This window comes from Arachis ipaensis, chromosome B03 (genome assembly GCF_000816755.2).
Source record: "Arachis ipaensis cultivar K30076 chromosome B03, Araip1.1, whole genome shotgun sequence".
Lineage (NCBI taxonomy): Eukaryota > Viridiplantae > Streptophyta > Magnoliopsida > Fabales > Fabaceae > Arachis > Arachis ipaensis.
In genome coordinates, this window is record NC_029787.2 from 80,286,229 (window position 1) to 80,294,263 (window position 8,035).

Consider the following 8,035-nt stretch of genomic DNA (forward strand, 5'->3'; position numbering starts at 1 on the left):
CTGTGACATACGGAGCATACAACGTCAAGGAACTCAACAAGGAACAGATATCCATTGTAGATCATAATTCTTGAATAGAGAGCTCACATATTCAAGTATTTATTCCTGAAAAATATTCTTAGAAAAACGGAATGAGTTTTGTAACTCAGTGACTAGACAATACATTTACAATCCACATGAGACCATATAAATATTATTATTAAAGTAATTTTTAATTAGAAAACAGTAATTGATCATAATAAGTGAATCAATAAGGGAGTTCTCATATAGAAATCAAATCAAAAGTTTACACTTGGGCGGCTCCACCTCTATGGGTAGCCCTTTCCTTTTGTGTGTCCTAACAGAATAACAAATCTAATGTGCAGCCTACACATTAGGCTAGTAACACCCCTGCTAGCTAGAGTCTGAGTTAGATGCATCTAAGTTAACGTCATAACCGCTGTTAACTACGGTTTTCTAATATGAGCCTCTCAAACTAATTCAAAACATATAGTTTCAATTACAATAAATATTTAATCTTTCAGATATATAAAGTATCGAATCAAATCAAATCAGATAATAATTTCTTGTCAAAAATCTTTTCTAACTATACTTTTTCAATCACAAAAACAAATTTTACAATTTCAAAATAAGTGAGTGATCAACAAATACTTTAATGCTTCAAAAGTATGTATTTGAGTAAAATCAAATATTCTAAAATAATATAAAACTTTATCAAACATATACATATAGTCTCATATAAAATTTCTAAGGTACGAGCTTCATAAAAATAATTATCCAACTATAATAAATCAATTATTTTAATCAAATCAAAATTCTTCAACAATAATTTTATAAATATAATTAAAAACTTAAAATAGCATAAACCAAAAGGTTAACGGTTATAAATGTAAAGCTTACTCACAACATGGTCCTAAGGGACCAAAGAGACTAAATTCGGAGTGCCAAATTCAAGGTGAGGAGGATTGAAGTAGAATAGAAAATGAGCACAAAATTTGGACCAGAGTAGCAACAAGATGGAGTTGGCGATAGTTCTGGGAATCTAAAACATGACAAAACTAAAATTGAATTAAAACAAGGACAAGGCAGATTAAATGGTGGCATAATAGGACAGGAAAGCTAGAGCAGAATTAAGGAGAAAGGCTGGACTAGGATAGTGACAAGAACGGTTCAGCTCCAGCAGCACCACCAACTCTAGCTGCAAGGACGATGGCTTGGTTCAGGTACATCCGAACGTCGACAGGAACAACGCAGCAATGGACAGTGCCTCCTCCCTGGCGTTTCTCTCTCTCCGCGAACTCCTCTCTCTCTTTGAAACTCCAAATCTGCAACTACGTCGACGACTGTGAGGCTGGCTTCGACGGCGGAGGCTAGGTCTCCGGCAGTGACGGCGACGGAACCTCCCTCCTATATCCATCGTGCCTCTTTCTTTTCTGCACGTTCTCTTCTCTCTGCTCAGGCTTCCCTCAGCGACGGTGACAGTCTTCCACGTGCAGCCACGACGATGACAGTGACGGCGGCGTGGCCCTCAGCAACATCATCCTCCTTCTCCCCCTCTTCCTTTCTTCTCCCTCTCTGCTTTCCCTCTCTCTTTTTCTTTCTTTCATTCTCAGCAGTGTGTGCATGTTAAGAGATATTTAGGGTTTAGTTTGGAAAAAAAGGAGTAAGGATATTTTAGGGATTTTACAAATAGAGGATATGAAACAACAACATCATCAGCCGGGTAAACTGGGTGAATGGTTTAAAGCTAATCAAATTGGAGTCAAGGTGGAACGAAGGGAGGAGACAAGGAAAGGGGAGAGCAATGAAGCACGTCTGAATGGGGAAATAAGGAAGAAGAAACCAGTCCCAGATTGTTCAGTAGACCAATTTACAGGCCAGAATTTCAAAGTCAGCAACAAAGAGAATGAAACTCAACAATCTGACACTGGTGCCCGGTGTGAAGGGGAATCAAATTGCATCCTAATGTTAACCTAATAAAGTGACACAAAAACATGCTGTAAGAGATCCTCTTCAAGAAATTGAGACTAGTTCAAAGGCACAAAAGGGAGATAGTGAAGAAATATCACTCTCTAGTGGGGTTAAAAAATTGAAGAAGTTGGCGAGAAAAGGAGGAGGGGAGCTAGTTCACCTTGCTGAGTAGAAAAGGAGTGTTCAGAGTCCGAATAAATATAGCGTACAAATTAGAACCGCTTCACCTACAGCTTTAATCAGTACATATCCCCCCGGTGGATCGCAAGTTCCTCTTCCAATATTGCACCTTCTTTTGGACTTTTTCTTTGATGTCACTGAAGGTAGTTTTCTTAGAGCGATGGACCACCGATGGTAACACTAGGTATTTATCGTGTACTTCAATATGATCAACATTCATAATTGCTGCTAGTTGTTCCCGGATGTCTTGTGGAGTATTATTACTGAAAAATGATGATTTAGGTAAATTCACTTTTTGCCTGCTTATACTTTTATAATTCATGAGCAATGAGAGGATATTCTGGCAATGTTCTGGCAATGCCTTACCAAAAAGGATTGAGTCATCTGTAAATAGTAAGTGGTTTATTGTTGGACTTCTCTTATTTATCTAAATTTCTTGTATAAGCTTGTTTTGTTCTGCCTCATGTAGCATGAAGGATAATCCTTCCACACATATCAGAAAAGATAAGGTGATAAGGGGGTTTCCTTGACGGATTTCTCTTGTTGGCTTAAAAAAACTATAAGGTTGACCCTCCATAAGTACATAATAAGAAACAGTAGAGACTAATTTTGTTATCCAAGAAATCTATTTAACATCAAAGCCCATCTTATGCAACATAAACTATAAAAAATGCCATTCAACTCTATCATATACTTTACTCATATCTAACTTCATTGCCATTTCATAATCAATCCCTCTTTTCTTAGTTTTTAGATAGTACATTCATTCATGAGCTATTAGTATATTATCAGAGATTAATCTTCCTTTTAGGAAGGCACTTTGGGTAGGACTTATAATCACATTCATGAAATTTTGTAATCTATGAACCAACACCTTTAAGATAATCTTATATACAACCGTAGATAAACTAATTGGTCTCACCTCTGTCATATCTCTGGCACCAGGAATCTTTGGGATTAAACAAATTTAAGTGTGATTGAAACTCTCAAATATCTTTCCTCCTCCAAAGAAGCTGCGTACTACTTTATGCTCATCTCTGCCAACTATGTCCAAGTATTCTTGAAAGAATTTTGCCGTAAAACCATCATCACCCGGAGCACTAGTCGCATATACAATAAAAGCAACCCTCTTAGTTTCTTTAGTGGATAATATTTCTGTCAGTCTAAGATTCATGCTAGCTATAACCATGGGCTGAAAGTGTTTAAAGAAAGGGGATGGATCTTCCTTATTGGTTGAAGTAAATATATTTCTGAAGTAGTTTTCACCTACATTTGCAATGCCCTCAGGGGTGGAAGTAAGAACACTGTCCTCTCTTACTAGTCCTCAGATTTTATTTCTCCGATTTCTAGCATGAAATTTCTAGTGAGAAAATTCGTGTTACGATGCCCTTCCTTCAACCATTTGCACCTGGATTTTTCCTTCCAATAAGACTCCTCTTTAGCATAAACATCTTCCAGCTTCTTTTCAATTTTAATCACCTCAAAACCTCCATGTGTGCCTTCTCCTCTCACTTCCTCCAATTACGTCACCAAATCATCTATTTCCTTTTTAGAGTTATTATTAGTCTAAGTCTTTTAGGTAAAGAACTTATGCCTACATACCTTAAGTTTTTGGGCTAGGATAAACATCGGGAAACCATATACCTCTGTAAGCCATGCCTCCTCAATTAATATTCTAAGTTCATCCCTTGCACACCACATTTCTTGAAATCTGAATCGTCTCTTAATTTTCCAATTGACTGAGTCAGTGTAAAGTAAGAGAGGAGAGTGATCAGATTCTCTAAGAGCTTTCTTACCATAGCTCCTTGGTAATGTTCACACCATTGATTACTTGCCAAGAACCTATCCAACCTCTCCCGTATAAGCCAATCCCCCTTTCTCCCGTTGAACCAAGTAAAGGGTTGATCAATCATCCTAAGATCTATAAGAAAATTATCATCAATGAAGCATCCACCCACTTCTCATCTTAGCACTATATAGCATTGAAGTCCCCAAATAGCACCATATTACCTCTAAATTGCTCTAAATATGCAATAGTTGCTGAAATTGGGATAGTCTATTGGACTCATTAGTGCTAAGATGAACCCCTATGAGCCCCCATTCCACCCTCCTTATCTCATCTTTTATCATCACTGCTTGAAAGAAGTCACCCTACAGAATTATCTGGACTTGAATATGTTCTTTCTAAGCCAATATGGTACCTCCAGCTAATCCAACTGGGTCCACAATCCTCCAATCTTTGTACCTGCATAACCTGAGTTTTTGTTCCACCAACCGGGATTGGGATTGACAAATCCTTTTGAGATTGTGGACCGTCAGGGGTCTCTCCAAACTCGACAGTTCCACATTAAAATCCTCATGACGCTGATGACTTGCATCATCTACCTCTTTTTCTTATCTAAAAGGACCATAAAAAGAGCATAATCTCATTAAATCAATGTAATTTCATGAACCAAATGATAAATATTATGGTACATTGCTTTAAAATGGGTTTGTGTTGAATTTCAGGTGAAAAGAGCAACAAAAAGAGAAGGAAACAACAAATAAAGCTGAGCGTGTGAAGCTAGGCGTGCCACTTGGAACAAACGCCATGAAATTGTATGGGCGTGTGACAATGGCCAAATCGCATATAGGTTAGGAACTCGATTATCCAAAAATGGAATTAGCGTTGTAACTATAGTCCTAACCCAACAAGTTGGCCACCGATCAAATTAGAAACTCACAAGATGTGTCACAATTCAAAACTAATTCAAAACCGAGAGTATTTGACTCCCGAGTCGTCTCCCAAGGAGTACTTTTAGAATAATGAGTGTGCAAATCCAGTTGTAGTGATCAAGGGGTTGTCAATGAAGAAATGTACATATAAAGCAATAAAAGAACATGCAAAATTGTAATGATTGAACTAATGAAGAAATTAAAGAACCGACTATGTAATATAAACAAGTATAAAAGAGATCAACATAGAAGTATATTAAAGATTAAAAGCATCAAAAAGAGTCTTGGCTTGGAGTGAGCTAAGGGTCCTTTCCTTGTTGGAACCACAACTATGACATTTATGATAGATTAATCTCACTTGATCAACCCTCACATCGGAAGGTAAGTTAAATGAGCATAAGTGTTCCCAACCCACAAATCCTAAATTGCTTGCTAATTGGCTTAGCAACAAATTAGCATTAGTGGGAACAAGAACAATTAACAATCCAAGAATTGAAACTAAATGTTGGACATTCCAACTCTAGAAACCCGATTGCTCACTTTACCCAAGCCAAGAACAAAAAATTTAGCCTAAAACCATGTTTGACATTTTGTCAAACACTTGGTGGGGAAAAACCTTAAACATGGAGAAAATGAGAAAATGCTTGAAACTAAAAGCAACAATTGATCTCAATCAACAAGAATAACACAAAAAAGTATGAAACAAACATCAAACATCAAATTCATCAACAAAAAATTAAAATTGTAAGAAAGAAGCAAAATTGAACTATAACTTGAATTAAAAAAAAGAGTAATGACAATGTAACTATAAAGAGTAATAACAAGAGAATACTTACAATGAAAGCTAGCAAAATCCAAGATCAAAAATGGAAATGGCACTTGAATGTAAAACCCTAATATAAACCCTAATAGAGATGATGAAAAACTTAGAAAAAAACTAACTAAAGCTTCCTACTACTACTCTTAAAACTATACTAATGATATGCTATCTTATGTCCCTCATTTCCCCTCCAATATGAGCTAGAAGACTTCAGAAATGGGCCTCCAAAGCCCCCAAATCGCGAGTCACGTGCCATTTTAATGAAGTCATGTGCGGACACCTGTGCGGATGCACAGATGCGTGCGTCCGCACACCTTGCGAGAAATCCAGTCCTGTGCGTACGCACAAGTAGTCGTGCGCACGCACACTAGGCGATGCTTGAATGGACGCGTGACGCGCTCGAAGCAATCTATGCGCTCTGACTGGGCAGCTGTGCGTACGCACAGGCAGCCGTGCACACACACATCTCTGAGCTCATCTCCTTTGATTCTTCATGTTTCCTCCATTTTGCATGCTCTTCTTCCATTTTCTCCAACCCATTCCTACCTTATACACCTGGAATCACTCACAAACAACGTCAAGGCATCGAATGGAAGACAAACAGAACAAAATAGATTAAATTAAGCACAAAAGAGCACATTTTCATAATCAAGCGCAATTTGGAAGGAAAGTTCAAAAGCATGCTATTAAAGGGAATAAGTGCAAGTTTATATGATGAAAATTCATCCAATTCTAACCAAAATAATATGGATTCATCAGCGTGGCATGCCAGCATAAGGGCGTGGCACGCCATTTGCATTTTTCAGAGAAGAGTCCTTGAAGCCTTAACAAGGGTGTGGCACGCCAGGGGCCAGGCGTAGCACGCTAGTTATATTTTCCAGAAAGGGGTTCTTAGAGCTTTAACAAGGGTGTGGCACGCCAGAAGTCAGGCGTGGTATGCCAGTTACAATTTTTAGAGAGCAAGATTGAATGCCACAAAGAGGGCGTGGCACGCCAGGTTGGGCGTCGCACGCCAACCCCATTGATGAGCAGATAATTTATACCCTTTTTGGCATAGTTTTTAGCATGTTTTAGTTACTTTTTATTATAGTTTTATTAGTTTTTGTTCAAAAATAAAATTTTTAGACTTTACTATGAGTTTGTATATTTTTCTATGATTTCAGGTATTTTCTGGCTAAAATTGAGGGACCTGAGCAAAAATCTGATTCAGAGGCTGAAAAAGGACTGCAAGTGCTGTTGGATTCTGACCCTCCTGCACTCGAAGTGGATTTTCTGGAGCTATAGAAGCTCAATTGGTGCGCTCTCAATTGTGTTGGAAAGTAGACATCCTGGGCTTTCCATCAATATATAATAGTCTATATTTTGCCTGAGATTTGATGGCCCAAACTGGCGTCCAAAGCCAGCCTAAAACTTCCTGGCGTAAAACGTCGAAACTGGCACTAGAATTGGAGTTAAATGCCCAAACTGGCACCCAAGCTGGTGTTTAACTCCAGGAACAGCCTATGCACATGAAAGCTTCAATGCTCAGCCCAAGCACACACCAAGTGGGCCATGAAAGTGGATTTCTTCACTATCTGCACTTAGTTACTCATTTTCTGTAAACCCTAGTAACTAGTTTAGTATAAATAGCACTTTTTACTATTGTATTCAGAGACTTTATCATCTCTGGACGTTTAGTCCTTAGAACTTGAGAGATCATCTTGTGTTACGTTTTGGAGGCTTGCCATTTGGCCATGCCTAGACCTCTTTCACTTATATATTTTCTACGGTGGAGTTTCTACACCCCATAGATTAAGGTGTGGAGCTCTGCTGTTCTTTATGAATTAATGCAAGTACTATTAGTTTTCTTTCAATTCACGCCTACTTCTTCTTCAAGATATACTCTCGTGCTTAATTCAATTAACTCAGAATGAGGGGGTGACCCGTGACAATCACCCAATCTTCGTTACTCGCTTAGCCAAGATCCGCGTGCCTAACAACCACAAAGCGGTCTACATGATGTTCAACGTAGTCATTGGACGACACCTGGAGTATATTCTCTTGGATATCTAATACATGGACCGAGTCCGTGAGATTAGTATCTTCATGGTATTGGCTAGAACCAATTGGCAGCCATTCCTGGGATCCGGAAAGTCTAAACCTTGTCTGTGGTATTCCAAGTAGGATCTGAGAAGGGATGACTGTGACGAGCTTCAAACCTACGAATGTTGGGCGCAATGACAGTGTGCAAAAGGATCAATGGATCCTATTCCGACGCTAGCGGAAACCGACAGATGATTAGCCATGCGGTAGCTGTACCTGGTATTTTTCATCTGAGACGAGAAAATCCGACAGTTGATTAGCCGTGCA

General features: G+C 38.6%; 1 long non-coding RNA gene across 1 annotated transcript; it reads left to right on the forward strand.

Annotated features, from left to right (window-relative positions):
* On the forward strand, nucleotides 2,153-3,462 carry LOC110270213. Its single transcript, XR_002359473.1, has 2 exons — nucleotides 2,153-2,335; nucleotides 2,434-3,462. It is a non-coding gene; the product is annotated as an uncharacterized LOC110270213 (long non-coding RNA).